General features: G+C 33.6%; 1 protein-coding gene across 1 annotated transcript in view; it reads left to right on the forward strand.

Annotated features, from left to right (window-relative positions):
* The first annotated feature begins 7,101 nt into the window (after positions 1–7,101).
* The window catches only part of cac (calcium voltage-gated channel subunit cacophony), an 85,266-nt gene continuing 73,322 nt past the window's right edge, over positions 7,102–19,045 (forward strand). The window contains exon 1 of the mRNA XM_011507884.1: positions 7,102–7,416. The gene's annotated coding sequence lies outside the window, so the exon portion shown is untranslated. The remainder of the gene's footprint in view (positions 7,417–19,045) is intronic.

A 19,045-nucleotide genomic window follows, 5' to 3' on the forward strand; every position in this document is an offset into this window, starting at 1 on the left:
CTATCAGCTATATACAATAATTCACCTCTCTAAATATAAACTTGGAATAAAAATGAGACATAGCGAAAGCATTATTGGAGTCGTGTGTGGGACTTCTCTAGAGTCTATGTTATGCATGCGTTAGTGCGCGCACGACGACCCGCCAACTACAACAATAAAAACGCGTTTCCGTAGTGTCGTGAAGCAGACCTCCTTACCGATTATGGAAGGGGGAGGTACGAGCCGACAAACCAAACTCTCATACTGCGCGAGCGTAAAACGGTCTCGTCTCAGTGAAGGGGCATCCATGCCGTATGCGCGCATGCCCCGTTCGTGTCAACAATCCGTGTGAATACGCGCGATGCCAGCGTCAACCGCACGAGGCCGAAAGTGCAACAGCCCGCGTCTTTATTACGATGATCAAAGGGCGAATCATGGTGGGCGAACCGGTCCCTGGGCGGCGATAATACAACGTTCGGTACGCACTCGTGTCATTTGCTCGAGGAGGTCGCGTTCCGGTCGGCTGATGGCGCGAAAGACTACATAGAATAACAACGTATTAGCGGAAGAAGAAAATGTTGAAGATGACGAAGACGTAGAAGATAAAGATGAAAAATAAAAAGAAGCGAGAGCAAAAGAGGCTGCAGCACTAGTAGCAGTAGCCAAAGCAGAAAGCGGCGGTAGTGGCGACGACGGTGGTCCGCCATCGCGTAGGATCGAGCGCCGTTGGAAGGGCGGGGGCGTTAGGGGATGGCGGAGGTCACGGAGTGCGCCGACCTACTGTCCTACATTTGGGGTACGCTCACTCTCGGCCACTCTCCGAAAGGCTGGAAACGAACCGAACCCAGAAACACAGAAGTTAGCTGGCCCTGCTTCCTGCCTCCTTCGACCTTCCCCCTACCCCTCATCAACCCCCTTTCACCCATTCCCCTTACCGCCCATTGCCTGCTATCCCACCCCCGTTTTTTTATTTGCTCACTTTCGTGATATTGTCGGCCATGGGCTTCCCTCGCTTCTCACTACTCACGGCTATTGATAGCGTAGGCTTCTCGAATTTACGACCTCTCTGGTGCCGTGTATGGTATCGCGGACCGAACTCCTGGTCCACGCGCTTCGGCAATATCCCTATTTCAGAGATATCCCAGGGGACTGAGTAGCGCTTGCATTGTCGCGGATGCCCGTGAACGAGTACGGCGTCGCTGGAAGATGGGCGACGCTAGGAAATTGAAGAGACGTTCGAAGCGATATTAGGATATTTGGGAGCTAGGAGCAGTTGGGGTATTCGCCCCCGAGGCGAACGAACCGGAGACGTTCCCACCGTGTGCCGACATCTGTCAACACGGATATTAAGCTCGGCTTCTTGTGCCAGTGGCATTGGCGTCGGTCTGGCGGGGCGAATTCCTGGCCGGGGGGAGGGGGTTGAGAGCGACGACGATAAGGTGACGGGGGAGGCAAAGTGAGGTGCGATGATTGCGGATTACTGGCGCCTGCGACGAGCGCCAAGTGCCGTTTGAAGGCTGATCGCGATCCTTTGGTGATCTCGCGGTTCAGGGATTCAGTGCACCTGCGCAAAGCCTATGCGCTACCTACGAGGAGATTTCACCGTCCGTGCAAATTCGCTTTTGCGCGAACTCTGTCCCCTTGACATGGAGCCGAGAGATAGAGAGAGCGTGAGTCGGGGGGGGGGAGGAGATGCGAGGTTGTAATTGATATTACAAGGGAGTAGGATAGAATTTGCGACATGAGTAATTAGGTTAAGCTATTGAAAATGGTAGATATATAAAACTTTGCTTTTTTTCGTTTTTGCTTCTCGTTCAAAGTGTATAAGAATGTTCTTCGTTTATTGGAAACGATAGTTTTATCGGACTCACGTTATTGACATTCTTAAATAAACGATGTATGTATATAAATATACACTCGATATAATTAGAATGTAGTATATTTAAATGAAGAGTAAAAGATAAGGAGAGAGAGAGAGAGAGACAGAGAAAGAAAGAGAGAGAGAGAGACAGGTAGAAAAGGTACTTAATTTTTAACACTATCCCATACAAAGTATATTTTATACATATTAGGATTATTAATGATTTGTACTAATAAAAAAAAAAAATATATATATATATATATCATATCTTATTTGTAAATTCAATGAATATTGTCGTAATAAAATATTAATCGGATAATGCGAGACTGTAGATATAGATACACACATAATATTACAAAAGATGAGTAGACTTGCAATTGGGTTTATATAGAAAATTATTAGCTAAGAAAACTGAGAAATAAATAAAAAATTGGGTCACGTAATATGTTGAAATTCGCAGATTTTCATAAACTAATGAATTAATGCTTATATTATCCACTAATTGTTAAATTATGATTACATATGAATTATTATATAAATAAATTGTGTTTTAAGATATATTAATATTAAATAATTTCTAATATAATATAGGGAGAAATGTATATTTCATAAATAACTGATTTTATTTTCAATTCAGTTATTATAAAATATTGAATTTTTTAATATAATGCTTGTTATTAAAATTATGCACAAGCAAATATTTATTATTAAGTAATTTATTCTTTTCAATATTGTATTAATTATTATTTTAAGTAATATCAGGATGCATTAACAATAGAGAAATATTTCGAGAAGAACAATTACTTAATCGGATAATATTATAATAATATTCATTTTGAGTTATTTATATTATTGGTTTTTGCCTGTGTGGCCCGATAATCGAAGTTGTTAATCATAATCTCAAATGCGTTTCAACATACATTTTCTTTCATTATATTATAATATTTATATTTTATTAGACTACATAAATAATTTTTGTTTGCATCAATATGCATGTATTCAGTAAATCTAAAGTATGTGTAAAATGTTGATATAACGGTTGGTATTTCGAATATGTAATATTTCCAAGCTATAAAATCGACAAGTAAAACTCAAATTCTATGTAACGATATACTTAAACTATCTTATACCAGTCCTGTAACATTAAGTATTTAACAAACATTAAATGAGGTAACCTTGTTCATCGAGTAATTTTAATCTCTCTAATATGTCGATTAGCATTATCGTATATATTTCGTTATAAATTATTTAATGAATTTTTAATTTCTTAAAAATAATTATTCTTCAATATACATATCATCGATGTAAAATATGAGAATTTTGATTCAACGATGTACACGAGACTTTTGAAATAAAATTTGACTAACAATAGTTTACTAAAGAATTAAAAATAATTAGAAAACTGTTGGTTACGATATTAATAAATTTGTGTTCGAAAAGAGCCGAGATTATATCAATTTTACACAATATTTTTTGTGGAATACCTTATTATTTTTATAAGATAATGACACAGCCATTGTAAATATACAGTCTTATGTGAACTTTTATAACTAAACAACACTTCTCTTATTAGTTATGTGTTAAATCTAGTTGTGTAAAAGTATCGAATTATATAAGTAATAGAATTTTTTTAATAGAAATGCAAAAGTAGCAATTGTTTTTATATTCATTGATACATTGATAATAATGACATATTTTTCATTTTCTACATATCAGGTAACATAATTAATTGATAAATAGTATATCCATAGTATTGATACTGCATCGCACTTATGTTATTTATTATTATTTTTAGATTCAGTATAATATTTATTTTAAGTAAAAAAATACATATACAAAATAATTCGATAAGCATAATTAGATATTAACAACATAAATATTTTAGATGGATAATAAAATCTATATTTTTAGTAAATTAAGACATTTACATAGACATTTATGTATTTTTCAATATCTATATTATCACATAGAAAATTAATTTGAAAATATAAAAGCCCCAATAAAGTATTATGAACGCAGTACTTAAAATAATAATAAAATTGAAAATAATGGTATTATAATAAAATTTGTTAATATATTTACAAATGAATTTTCCACATATCGTGTAACTTGAAATAATTATTTATTACATATAATAATTACAAATCTTATATTTACAACATAAGTAATAAATTTATATTTGAAAGAAAATTCTGAAGTAAGTGTTCACTAAAACTTACCACTACACTAAATATTTTAGACTAAATTTTTCTAAATTTCAACAAATCGGCCATATAACTAATGCATATTTAATAATTACAGATATAGAAAGACAATATTATTTATTGTTAAATTTGATAATGTTAAATGTTAAATCTAATAAATTTGGTAATATTGAAAATATTTATTTTAAAGATTTTATTCATCAGAATTATAAATTAAAATATTGCTTATTCTCTGGTAAGAGTTATAAAAAATTCAAACAAACAGCTGAAATCCTATATTTGATGGCTTGAAAACTTTCAATAATGAATCCTCATGAAAATTAAAAAATTAAAATGATAAAAATAGTCAGAAAACAAGTATATTAGTATTTAGAAAATGCATATGTAAATTGATAGATTCGAGATTGGATTAGAGATATTCTGTTTCAAAAAGGGAATCAAATATTTGCATATATAAATTTAATTAGAAAATATTTTTACGTTAAGAAAAATTTAATGGTATATAAAAAAACTAGAAGATTTTTAATAATCAATATAAATATAATATAAATTATATTAAATTTTGATAAAAGAAAATTGGAGACATATTTATTTTATATATAAATATGTACATACATGTGTGTATTTAATATACTATTTATAAATAATATTCCATCTCTATATGACGACGAGAGTGTGACGCGAAATATATTTCTTTTAACTGCGATTTTAGCCAAATATAATAAATAATTTTATTCTAAATATTTCAGTACCATCGTGTATTAAAAATCGGAGTATTGTTAACAATTTTATTTATTGAGTTAAATGTCAAATAAAAAATATTTATCTAATTAATTCAAAAAGAATAGTATAAACATATAACAATAACCACCGCGATTTGCATATATGAATTTTTTAGAAGAATAATGGATAGAAGGATTTATTAACGTTCATAAAAAATCTATCTACAATTAAGACAATAAAATATTAGATTTAAAATAGAATAGACCAGACAATTAAAAATATATTTTATTAAAGAATAAATATTTGTATAATGTATTTGGAAAAAACAGAAATTCTGATTTACTTAGTTTTATGAAATAAGTGCTTTATTTCGTCGACAATTACATTCACATTGTACAATAACATATAAAATTTGTATTCTTAAACTTATCTGAAACTTAAAAATATTGTTGTAAACAGTATTTTATAATAATTATATAATTAGAGGTGATAATTTTCTCAAAAATTTTATTGAATTATAACAGTTTCAACGAATTTTGGATTAAAAAAATGTATAAAAGAGAGGAAAATGTAAACCTCCAAGGATATAGGACAACTACTATTAGCCATGTAACATAAATAAGGACTATTTCAAAAAATATTTTTCAGTTTTAAATGAAGTTTATACACTATTTGGAATAATGAAAGTACAAAATTTTATGTTTTTATAAATTATCCGCGGTTTCTTTCATTTATATCTACAATTTTAATCTATAATTTTATTATTTTATATCAATGAAGAAAATATCTATGTTTGACAACAGTTTAGAATTTTCTAATTGTTCAATACCTTACCTATTCAATTCAATACCATACCTGCTATTTTCCAACTATTCAATTAAAAATTTAGTGTTTTGAATTATTATAAAGTTTTTCAAAAGTAATGTTCACTTTATAAATTAATATAAATTTAATTATATAAAATAATTTTCTTTTATTTGACAAATCTTACAACTCAAAATCAATAATTAAAAACAATAAAAATGACGAAGAGTGAGTTTATCACAATAAATGATGAGAGTAGAGTAGGGATATAAGCGCATAGTTTTGGCTGCCTTAAGTGACGTTTAAAAGGATCAAATGTGCATTTGCCATAAAACGAGATTAAGGGGCCGATAATTATACAATACATTATTCTCTATAATGATAATTGACAATTGAGAGCCTTTTCATTTGTGTAAATATGTTGAATGACAAAAGCTTACTTTTAAATGGTCATATACTTCAAATGAAGGAAGAAGAAAAATGAAGTAACGTGGTCCTGCGACCCTAAAATACAGTAGATAATTCGATATATCGTACACAGTCCTTGAGGAATTGGTTAATCGAGCAGAGACGGCTCGCATAATGTAATAAATCGATGGTCTTTCTTCTCACGAATGCCACACTTTCTCTCGTTCGCGTTCTCCTCTTCATCATCATCGCCATCGGCAGCGTCGTCGTCCTCGTAATCATCGTCGTCGTTGGGGGACAAAAAAAGTACGGCCCTGGCCGGATAAGCGTGCGCAGCCTCTCCGGCGCATGTTCGTTCGTACGGTGGGGCGTCGGAAGCGGCGGCGGCGGTGGCGGCAGCGATGGCGGTGGTGGTGGTGGTGGTGGTGGTGGTGGTGGTGGTGGTGGTGGCGGCGGCGTTGGCGGCAACGACGGTGAGCGTCGAGGGAAAAGGAGCGCCGAGGACGTAGTCGAGCGAGCGTCCGGCTCTGGTGGCGTGCACGAGTTCGATGCTCGGCGTGTCGTAGGCAGAGCGAGACGAGAGGTCGTGCGGGTGCGCGACGGAACCTGCTGGGAACGGGAAGGCGGTGGACGCGCGCGGCCCGCGACTCCAAGGGACGGGCGGGGGGTGGGCAGACCGATGATCGCCCCGCCGTGAAGGCCAGAGTCGCATAGCGGGGGTTGAGACGAGGAGGCGCGAGCCCAGCCAGATAAACTGCTACGGGGAAGAGGAGAGTGCAAGCGAGCGACTTAACGAGCGAGAGGACGAGGAAGGACGAGTGAGGACGAGAGAGGGTGAGGGAGGGCGAGAGAGGGCGATACAGGGTAAGACAGGGTGAAACAGGGCGAGAGGGTGAAATAGAGAGATAGAGGGAGAGAGAGAGAAAGGGAGAGAGATTACGAGAGAGAGAGAGAGAGAGAGAGAGAGAGAGAGAGCGAGAGAGATTGAGAGAGTGAGAGAGCGCGAGAGTGAGAGCGAGAGTGAGAGTGAGCGAGCGAGTGAGTGCGGGGGCCTGAAAGCAGCGGAGAGGGTGAACCAGAGAGCGAGGAGCCGAGGATGAGTTAGAAGAGGGTACAGGGGCGCCCATCGTTTTCTTAACAGCCGGCCGATCGTCGGAGCGACCGACCGATTGATCGCTCGCCTACCCTCGTTCGACCTCGTCGCCGTCGGCGAGCGGCCTCCGACCCTCGCCCAGTGCATGTGCGCGCGTGTGTGCGCGCGTGTGTGGTGCAGCGGCGACGGCGCTGAGCTACTCGATAGGCAGTGCACCCTCAACGCAAGAGAGATAGACGGCCCGAGGAGGTGGCAGATGTCAATGGACGGTCGTTCGCCAGCAGGGCAGAGGCTCGAACGCATGTAGGAACATGGCCTCATCCAGCCCCTGCCTCCCGCTAGAGGTGAGTTTCCCTCCAAGAGTGACCGCTACGTCCACGACTAACTCGATCTATCCAATTCCTCGATTTATCGCTTGGGCGGGGGGAATGGGACTCGGTCGTTGCAGGCGTGGTATCCTCGCGAGCCGGAGTCGTCGAGGAAGCGACCTTATTCCGCGCATAAAAACAAGCGCGCGCGCAGACAATCATGCCGTTGCTTGGGGTGGGTGAGGCGGAGGCAGGAGTGGGTGGCGATTGCTTCGTACTCGTCGACTACCGTGCGAGTCGAGGTTTGCACGGTGTGAAATTTTTGGGCACTAGGAGCTATAGAGTGAGCACGCGCCTCCTACGGGATACTCGATTAATGAACATTATCGCATGCTCGGGGCTTGCAGCGAAGCTTGCGAAGTCAGTGAACGGAAAAGCGTTTCGACGCGTTTTTACATTTGTCCCTCGATTATTTGTAATAACGGCGTGTATCGTGTGACTATTTTTCTGAATTCTTCCCAATGTTATTTATAATTATTTAACGTATTGAGATAGGTTCTATTAATGGGCTTAAATAGCTATTAAAATAAGCTTTATGAAATTTGTAAAATTTGCACGTTTTCTTAAATGGATTACCTTATGTATTAATTATCATACTATTTGCACTACAATTGTATTGTATGAGACGGATGAAAATGGTTTATAGTTATGGATTAAACGTAATTATTACATTCGAGATATTAAAATAGTCATTGGTATAGGTATGTGGAATCGCATTAATAATATTGTACAACATCTGTTCTAGTTACTGGCCTGTTAACAAAATTCTGCATACCTCGACTCCCTAATAGCTTTGACACTTGGCTTGTAAATATGCATTGAGCAGGTGAGAATCACGAATGTCTCAATTTAGTTTGGGGTAATTACCATTGTGTCTCCGGACGTTCATGGAGATTTATAGAGAAACTCTTCCTCTCTGTACATTCTACACAAACGCACGCACACGAGCACGGACAAGAACACACGCGCGCGCACGCACAGAGGGAGAAGAGAGACAGAGTGAGAGAGCGAGAGAGAAGGATAGTTATCATCTTATTTCGTAATTCTTGATTCGCCACTATGTTGATTCGCAAAGGACTTTGATTTCAAGACTATCTGTCCCATATATAAATCCACGTGGGGGGAAAAGGGAGGGGATCCCTTGTTCGGAAAAACTCGGTGGTCTCTTTTTTCCTCTTCGAGCCTTGTCGGGAATCAATGTGGAATGAGTGCGCTATTGAGTATTAGCATATTTATGAGAGAAGAGAGAAGAGAGAAGAGAGAAGAGAGAAGAGAGAGAGAGAGAGAGAGAGAGAGAGAGAGAGAGAGAGAACTAAAAGGGGATGAAAAGAAGGTATTGATACATCACTATTATTGTTTTCCTAGTGAAAAATGACACTTTTACATCTGGGTCATATTATGTAGGAGTTTAATGAGCGAATAATTTTGAAATGTTCTGTGCAATGTGCTCTTTATGTTTAAAAGGAATCGTTTCACGCAACTATGCAAATGTCTCCAAAACCTGTTTATTTCAATTGATTCACAACTATCTCGGTATACTGACTAGATTTACATCTTTCAATCTGAAATTTAGATATATTTTATATTTACATTCGAGAATGTATTGTAATGTACTTTAATACTAAATCAATACATCTTATGCGGCGCATATTTTTACATTTTATTTGAATATCTAACGAGCATATTAATTCGACTTCAAACTGCCTCTCATCTACATAAAATATAAAATGTCTATACAATAAATATTATTGGTTCATGACATTTTCGCGGGATTAACACGCTCGAATCTTTCAGTAAATTATTATAAGTGCTTTATATATACCAAGCAAATTTTATTTAATCCATTTAAACAAACAATTTACATCTTTATTTAATACATTGCTTCATATCGTGTTTTATTCAGGACAAGTTCACTGGAATACATGAAAGTAATTGAGAATCAATATGACAAATTAGTATGCACGAATTTAGCGTAATTCTTCTTCCTTCGCTCCAGATCTACTTTATCCAAGAGAAGCATTAGAAGACACTGGATCATGTGATCGACATCAAACGTATCGACCAAAATCGTCTGAAATTCAAGTACCATAGCCAAGCGACTTTGGACGGTGCTCGAATAGGCGAGTTCGTTGACCCGCCCTTCCTTTCACACACACGCACACGCACACTCTCTCTAAAAACGCATACAACAAACTCCAAAATACACACGACGACGACGACGACGACGACGACGACGACACATGGCACACAAAGTGGCAAACCGGATCTTTGTTGTTAGACAAGGGAGCACTTGTGCGCGCGATAAGTCGAATTTTCACTTGTTAAGCAATTGTCGCTTGTGCGCCCCGTCAACTGACTATCTCGAGAGATACACGAGCTTCGACGTTTATGAGCGATGGAAAATCGCTCTTTATCGTTTTCGCACGCGAGCCCTTACGCGCCGCCGCTATTTATCCCTTTCTAACATACGCATCCTTTCGCTTTCATTTACAATGTTGCATGAAGCGCTTCTACGAGCGACTCTCGCCTTGACATACGAATCGATAGGATTTATGCTAAATGTCGGTACGAGTCGAGCGACGATTTATTTGCGATTCAATTAGCTGCGCATTGCAATTTCTTCAATATTGACTAATACTGCTTATTGGTAACTTCTTTAGTCCTGTTCGAGTTACTCGGTGCTTTGAGCTTCATATTTATATGCATTCCGCTCGTCGATAAATTCGATATTAAAAATAAGGCTCGATCTTCATTTTCGTATTTTGCACACATTTATCCATATTGGCTGCTTTTCGTTGGATTGGCAGCATTTATTTCTCGAATATATGCATAAATATTTAATTAAAGACATATTGCCATAATGAAGTCTCACAATAAAGGTAAATGAGATTCTTTACGTATCTAATTGCAAGTTAAAAATCAATGAACTTTTATAAATTGATGATTTATATTTAGGTTTATCGTGAGATAATTGAAAATTAAATTAAATCCGATGTAAGGTTATTTAGCAATATAAAGGCAGTGAATTAAGGATATGTAATAACGGTATTGCGATTCCGAAAAACCTGTGGATGCATTTTAAACGAGAAATTGATTATTTGAAAAGTAGACCTAGATTCATAACTCTAGTATCTGTATGCGCGCGCGTGCATATGTGTTTTTTAAATCGGATAATTATGTCGATGCTTCGTCGATAAGCCAGAAAAATATATTTCGGTAACGAAATTTATTGCTTCCATTATAAAGAATGGTCGACTAGCGATCGGTGGTAGTTCATCGTAACATTCGGTAATTACATTTTCGCGGTTAGCTACAGCAGATTCTCTTAAATTTCTTCGATGCCAATATCTCTTACATATATATATATATATATATATATATATAGTACAGTATCCACGTTTCCTCAAAGATATCAGATATAATGACCAATAAATTATAATTTATGACGAATGATAGTTTCATATCTTATTAATCATATCATTCTCGTCATTGGTGGTTAACCATCTAAAAAACAAAAATCATTTTCTTTAAAAATCAGATAAATTAAATTGCTATTTTATTCACTATTTGGAATATTATTTGGGGTTTGTTTTGCTATAAAGTAGAGTTGTGGGAATATTTATTATCGTAAACGTATTTAAAGTTTACAAAAGCTTGGCATATATTATATACACTAATTTAATATATATTAATATAAGTATTATATGTATAATAATATTAGAGAGTATATTACTATATATTTAATTCCAATTTAAAATATTATATTTTAATATAATAAAAATGCTTTTTAATATGTTAATCAAATAGAAAATGATACAATTGCATATTAATAAAAATATATGAGCAAATATTCGCTTCAGATTAATCGCAAGTTGAAGAAGTAAATATTGAAGCTTTACAAATTCTTATTAAAATTACATGAAAATTATGCAATATATTTTTCATAATTTTATTCTTTATTACTTATATCGGTAAAAAGTCGATTGCTTTTGTATTTTCACACATTTATAAGTGATAAATCATTTTTACATTTAACTTCTATAGTTGAATAGTTAAAAAATTTTTCATTACAATTTCATTCATTACATTCTATGATAATGGCGTGATATAAAATTATTGATGAACTGAATTGACAAAGTAATTGACTAAACAATCGTAATGAATGAAAGGTTTGTTTGAATTAATATTTATGTTTATCGAAACCTTATAGATAAATATGCAATAACAATTACTTTTAGTGGTACTGAAACTTAATCAAATTAAAGTTTAGAAATAACAATGCAGTTTGCACATTAATCTAACGATCAAGAGATTAAAAAAAAAATTATGATGATATATAGATATATATATATATATTTACGTATAATGCTTTGAAAATATTTCATTTCATATTTTATAAGTAAATATATTTTGAGGTTTTATAAATTTTAATTTAAATTTAAATAAGGAGTATACATAGAAGTTTTAATATTTATTACATATATAAATGCAAATAATTATATGTAATTGTGTGCAAATCTCTGATTTACGTTATTAAATGTTAAAGTTCGTTTGAAAACTAATACGCTGGATCTAGAAAATTGAGCCGTTTAACTAATTCTTCCCCCATGGAATGAAATATCTCAATTTACTCATTAGAGACAAATTTCGAGATACATACACATGTGTGGCTGTAAAAAAATTGCCTTACGAATTCTAATTGATTCTCAAAATGCTCTCTTAACTAAACTATTTGAAACTGCAGGTGACTGTATAACTTGCTTGTTTACATGACGCCTATCAGGCGACTCGCCGCGATGTTCAGAACGGAAGTCAAGCCCTACGCGAGAAAAGAGTTATAATTCTTATGAAAGTACTCCTTTAAAGTCGCGTGTTGAAAGCTGATATTTATTTACGTGTCCGACAAGCCACAGGTAGTGCAAAAAAAAAAAAAAGCGGATAAGAAAGAATCCAGGATAAAGAAATGATTAGTGCTCCCCCCCCCCTATCAGTCGGATGAGTCCCTTGTTATTTCCCTCTGGTCTACGAGGCTAATCAATCGATTCATCGATTGTTGCTTTACAAATGTAAGTTATCGCATGGTCTCTCTCGCTCGGAGTAACCTAATCATCGAAACATCGGTTCGGACGTCCTTTCGACTACATAGCGCAAAGCGTCAGGCGAGTCACTTCCGCCGCGTATCAATTCTTTTATTAATGCGATGCATTTTCGAAAGCTGGGGGCGACGTGGTGTTCGCTGGGACTAACGAAGCCCTAAAAAAAGACGAGTATGCACAGTGCACCTCTGGGTGGCCCGATCAATTAGAATTGTCGAGGAGCATTGCCGAGAGGGTTCAAAATTATCGTTCGCGAGGTGCTAAGCGTCGTCCCACCCCACCTATTCTTACGCTTGATCGTGCGCAGGAATTTTTTTAGAGCAGCGTGGCTTTCGGTATTAAACGGACTTTTGCTGGCTTCGTTGATCTAGATTTGAGGTAAACGAGGAGTCGGGCGGGATACGGTTTTCTCAGTCGACAATGCTACGGATTTTAAAGGGGCATTGGTTGAAGCGTTCGAAACGTTGGTCGTTCCCTCGAGGTCTTCACTTAAAAACATAAAAATACATATATATTATTTTTTGAAAAAGTCGTCTGGCATCTACTCCAAACTGCCATGTATTATTTTAATTATTTAATGTGCTCTAATGGAATAATGAGAGAGTTAAAAAAAATAGAGAGAAAAGCATAAAACATAAAACATCGAAAAATTGTAATACCGTTTATATTATTTTCCTCGGCTGATAAATTAAGATTTATTATTTTATTTTTTTATTATATTCAATATTTATAATTATTATCCTATAACTTTATGCCGTGCATAACATAATTTAAAATATAAAATTTGAATTATACTAACCAATTAAAACAAAAAAAAAAAACAAAAAAAATCAATACCTTTCCAAATTCAAAGATTTTTAGACAATATTTTGTAGAAGCTTGAGAGATTAATACAAACTATTATATATAAATATGGCATTAGCAAATCAACATTTATGATTTAAATTAATTCGTGTAAGAAAAGAATAATAAAATGCTAATGTATTAATGTTAATAAATTAAAAACTTTATATTTACACAAAACTGCACGTACGTATTGAAATTAAAAGAAATTTGTAAGAGAAATTTAATGTTTATTAGATGTATTAGAAAATTGCCGCATAAACATACGAGCATAAGCTCATTCGTAACTTGTGGTATGTTTAAGGCCTACGATTATAAATTTGTATAACTCATTATAACTCATTATGCAAACGAATTTAAATATATGTTTTTCATTATTTCGAGTATTTGCTTAACGACAAAAATTTACTAATTATAACTAAATAAGATTAAAATCAAATATAAACATATATTTATTGGTATTTCGTATAATATATTTTTTAAATAACCTTATGCTCCTATCGTATTACGAGTAAAAATATCACAGAAGAAAACTGTTAATATAATAATCTTTCTTCCAGTAACTATTTAAAATATAAAAATGCAAAGAAGCTTGTCACACATGCATTTATACATATACTTATGCAATTATGCATACTTAATAATGATAATAATTATTATGTATATAATAAATATAATAAATAAATAAAATAATAAATATTAATTTTATAATTTACAACAAATGTAGTCAGAATATTAATTGCTATGTTTGTTAAGGAAATTAAAGTATCTCTATTAAATTGGCTTTGAAACAGCAATATGCATAAGTAATGCGATTACTATAGATAATTACACGTACATTTACACGCACGCACACGCACACACTCAAACATATTCTTATCACACATATAATACTACTTATTCACAATCATTCAAACTACAAGGATAAGGAGAAAAGTTATTTAACATCTTAATTAATATATTTAAAAAATTAAATTTTTTTGTTATATTACGTAACGAAATTAAATGTTGAACCGAATCTAAATGTATGGAAGATTCAGGCAAGGTAAGGATAAAACGGATTTTTGAATCGACAGTCAAAGAAGCGAGTTAACAGTGACGACAAGATAAAGCCGAGTGCCACGTGTATCGCTCTATAGGACTTATGCCACTATCGATACGCGAAGAAAGCTCCGTTTAGTGCTTGAAATGTTTCGGTTGGTAGAACTGTCCTACTGTTTGTAGGTTAGAAAAGTCGCCCGAGCCATACAGGGAGAGAGAGAGAGAGAGAGAGAGAGAGAGAGAGAGAGAGAGAGACAGAGAGAAAGAGTAATAAAAAAATATATATATGTATATATATAAGGGCGAGAGTCTCGTAGAACGACAAGGGAGGGATGCGACTTTGGTAGAAGGACTGGAAGGGCGGCATGAATGAACGATCAATAGGTATATAGTAAACTGCCCCCAGGTTCTCATCTACTATGTATTTTCATCGTCCCCCTTGACGTTGTCTGACCTAACTCGTCTGTTTCTATTTCGAACGTATCTCTCTTTTTTTCTGCTTCTATAACCCCGCCAGCACTTTGTGAGTATTCCGAGACAGCCTTGTAATAATCTCCATGACTGAGATAGATATATATCTCTTCGCGTGCTTTCTAATGTGAACTATTTCTAAAATTCTTGCGCCCTAGCTCGTCGTTCCATCTACCTCGACTCATTTCATCTCACCAGTTTCTTTTACGATCTCGTTAACTCGTTATTCAGATGCGATATATAATGGGAAAAGAGGTAGAATTTAATTCACAGTGCCATTGAAAATCCAAGTCCTACTGATCGAGACGGATAGAAAAGAAAACATGCTAGAAGAATGGAGGCTGCCTTTTCATCGTCATTGTACAAATTTTCAGCTCAAGTTTATGCATTCGTGTTATCTTGTTAGAGTTATACATCCAAAATACTATTTCCACTATACATTAAGCGAATTAATATTATATTTCTCAACTAGATAAATTATCATAATAACTACACGCTAAGACAGATGCCTTTTAAGGAAACTATTTCCAATATTACCCGAATAATACTATTAATTTTTTATTGCGTTATAAATATACCATTTAACACATAAATTTATTGAGCTCCGTCACGCATATACGCGCGAATGTACGCACACAGCCGACGGATATCCTGATAAGAGAAATTATATATTCAATTGAAAAAATGATTTCATTTTATTTTAAAAGCACATATATTATAGACAATGTATCTACATTCTATATATATATATATATATATATATATATATATATATATATATATATATATTAATTTCATGTAATAGTGTCTTTATACGATATCAATAAGTAAAATTGTTAATAGATTTATAAAAACCGATCCGTCATTCAAACCTTAATATATAGATCGATACGGGGGCTTTTTTTTTTCTGTATCTGACAAGAGATATAAAATACAAAATAATTTTAAAAAATATAGAAGAGCTTTCATCGGATATCTTTCAAATGATAGATGAACATAATACTAGCGATAAGTTTCATTATATCATTTCTTTATTATTTAATTGATAATTGATTCGTAAACCATAAGGATATTAAAGATAGAAATTGAAAATCGAAAACATAATTTGTTATATGGTAAACTTAGAAATAGTATTTTATTGTCTTTTTTTTTTTTTTTTTTTTTTTTTTTTTTTTTTTAATATACATTTATTCGGTAGAACTTACATTAAAATAAATGCATATCAACGCATCAATCTTAATACCCGGAAAGATTTTATAAGCGACAAATATTATGGAATATATAGATTAAGTAAATTACTGTAGTCAAAACTGAAAATAATTATTTCAGAGATGTTTAGTTTTTAAACAAACTGTTAATGTATACGTGTCATGTATACCCATAACTTTATGACAATATGAAATATTATTGAAAATTCTTTATATAAAAATAAAATTACATTTTAACAACAAATAATAATATCAGAATAAATAAAGTCAAAATTTTCTTACTTTACATACAGATGCTAAAATTGTTATTTACTTTACATTACTAATAACATATTTTCAAACTATATTCAGTATACTTGGGAATTATAAAAATTATTCGTATATAATCATTATCGTGACAAATAAAAACTCACAACTCATAATTGTATTGTAATTAAAAATTTTTAATGAAAAATGACTTAACGACGAAAGTATTTCATTGTGTAAATTAAAAATATATGTCGAATATAAAATTCATTAATTAAAAAGACAATTAACATACTTTTATTCTTAAATTAAGTATAAATCTTTCTTTTTCTTTTTTTTAAGATATGCAATTACATATGCGTAAGCAGTGAAAACAATTATAGGACATATGGTGTATTTGACTGCAAGAAACAAATATTTCGACAAGCATTAAAAATTCGTAAAATCTACCAATTTTACCAATAAATGCTGAACTAAATAATGACAAAACTTCTCGTGCACCAGCTCCTGTTGTTTGATTTGACTAAAATTTAGCAATAAATTGATTTTGCCCCTTACCAATTCAACATCCACATGAATAATATAAATCAAATAATAACTTATTGCTAATATAATTAAAAAAAACTATTATAATTATTTTTAACAATATGCTTTGCAACCCATGTCATATAGAATGGTCAATAAAACTTGTAGGTCAACCTCCATTGTATCCACATTACCATTACATAAAACGATTCCAAGCGAACCACGTACACGAAAGCAGATGAAAGAATAGATGGCTGATGGGTTGTGGTGGGGAGGGAGTAAATAGATATTTTAGGAACGTTTCGCACGCACATCCGCAACCCCGTACGGATTTATAAACCCGATAAAACATTATTCCCTTGAAAACGAGACACATTTGCCTAAGTCAGATCGTACTTTCGACGAACGCTCGCATAATGTAATCTAGCAAGTGCCTATAATATCCGATGCAAATAACCGAGATTCGCTGTCGTGAGGGGCGCACTATTTTGCCTTCGCCTCCTCCTTCTCCTCCGGGAGTCTTCGTCTCCACTCTCCACTCTTTCAGATTTTATTACACGAGAGATGAGTCGAAGGACGCTCCATTCCCACATGCCCAACATTATTAGAGTACGAGTAGGGTACCAGTGGGGTCGCATTCAAAGTCGAAGCTCGAGTCTCCTTTCTCCCTAGCATATCCTTAGGGTTCTAACGCAATGTAGTAGAAGAATCGCATTACGGAAGCGCCGCGTTGACAATGGCCTAGCGTCAAATGGTTATTCGGACGACCTGAACAGCTGTCGTCTTGCTTTCATTGATTTCGACTTGTGGATATCGAAATAGAATCAGTTGTTTGCGCGTGCGCCCGATGGCTAGATTACAATGTTGCTTTCAGTCTATTTGGGGCTTATTATTCTCTGTAATTATACGCTGAGCTCTGGTCTATAGGATTTTATAGTTACCACCGTTGGTACATGGATGTTTTGGTAATTATTGTGTTGGATCTTGGAGGACCAATATAACTAATGATAAAGCGCTTTATAAAGATAACTATCACAATTATTCAAGCAATTTGCCTTTCATTTATATATATATATATATATATATATAGTGGTTACGGTATTAATTATGCATCGATAATAAATTTCATTAATTTCGTTGAAAAGTAACTAAAATTTCTTCGATCTTAGTATAGAAGATACGCACATTTATAGTAAAGAGATTAATATAAAGAAGTAATTTTTGTATTGTTTTAAGCTATTCTCTTATTCAATGAAATTGAAAGAAAATAAAAACAACAACAAATGTAATGAAGATTTTTATTTTAATGATTATTCCTCGTTATATTATATCATTAGTTGTTTTTTTTCTCAAGCATGCAAATATATATTGCAACTGTAGTAAAGATTTAATAGATATTGTCAATAATTATATTATGGTAATATAAACAAACGGCAATATTTTAAACATTAAAAAACTTATTATAAACTACATTCTTACCCATCGCTGTTTAAAAAGATTTTAACTTTTATGCTCTATTTACCTCCATAGAATTTATCATTATTTATTTCACTAATAATATAAATTTGTTGGTATCCGAATAATCCATTAGATTCATCAATTTACAAAATTAAATCTATTAATTTATCGTTGGTTTTTATAAAATTTTTAAAATAATTTTTCGTACGATGCTTAAGCTCGTTATATTTTTATAACCATCCTTCATCAAATTATAAATATACTTATTATATCGTTGTTTATCGAAGAATTTTAAAAATGAAATTTAAAAAATATAAAGAATAACAGACAATGAACGAAAATAATGTAAACATTGCATTATGTATTTTCTTGTTTGCCTTATTTTGCATTCCTTTATTTTATATAAGAATTTTATATAAATTTTGCGATCCAATTAGTTTAATTAGTTCATAAGGATATCTTTATTACGAAGAAAGAGCTAGACAATTTTTTAACAGACAATGCATTTTTTATAAATGTTTCTCAATAATCGAATTTCATGTAAAGGTAATAACGTTAATTTTAATATGACCTTTATATCTGTCGGTACACTATATGAAAAAATTTATTCAAGTATTTTTAAATATGACTTATTAATATAGCACTTATTGATCGTGATATTAAGAATTTTTATAAGTAAGCTGTTATACATTTATAGAATTTTACGTAATACTTGCA

This window comes from Ceratosolen solmsi, unplaced genomic scaffold (genome assembly GCF_000503995.2).
Source record: "Ceratosolen solmsi marchali unplaced genomic scaffold, CerSol_1.0 scaffold1, whole genome shotgun sequence".
NCBI classification, from domain to species: domain Eukaryota; kingdom Metazoa; phylum Arthropoda; class Insecta; order Hymenoptera; family Agaonidae; genus Ceratosolen; species Ceratosolen solmsi.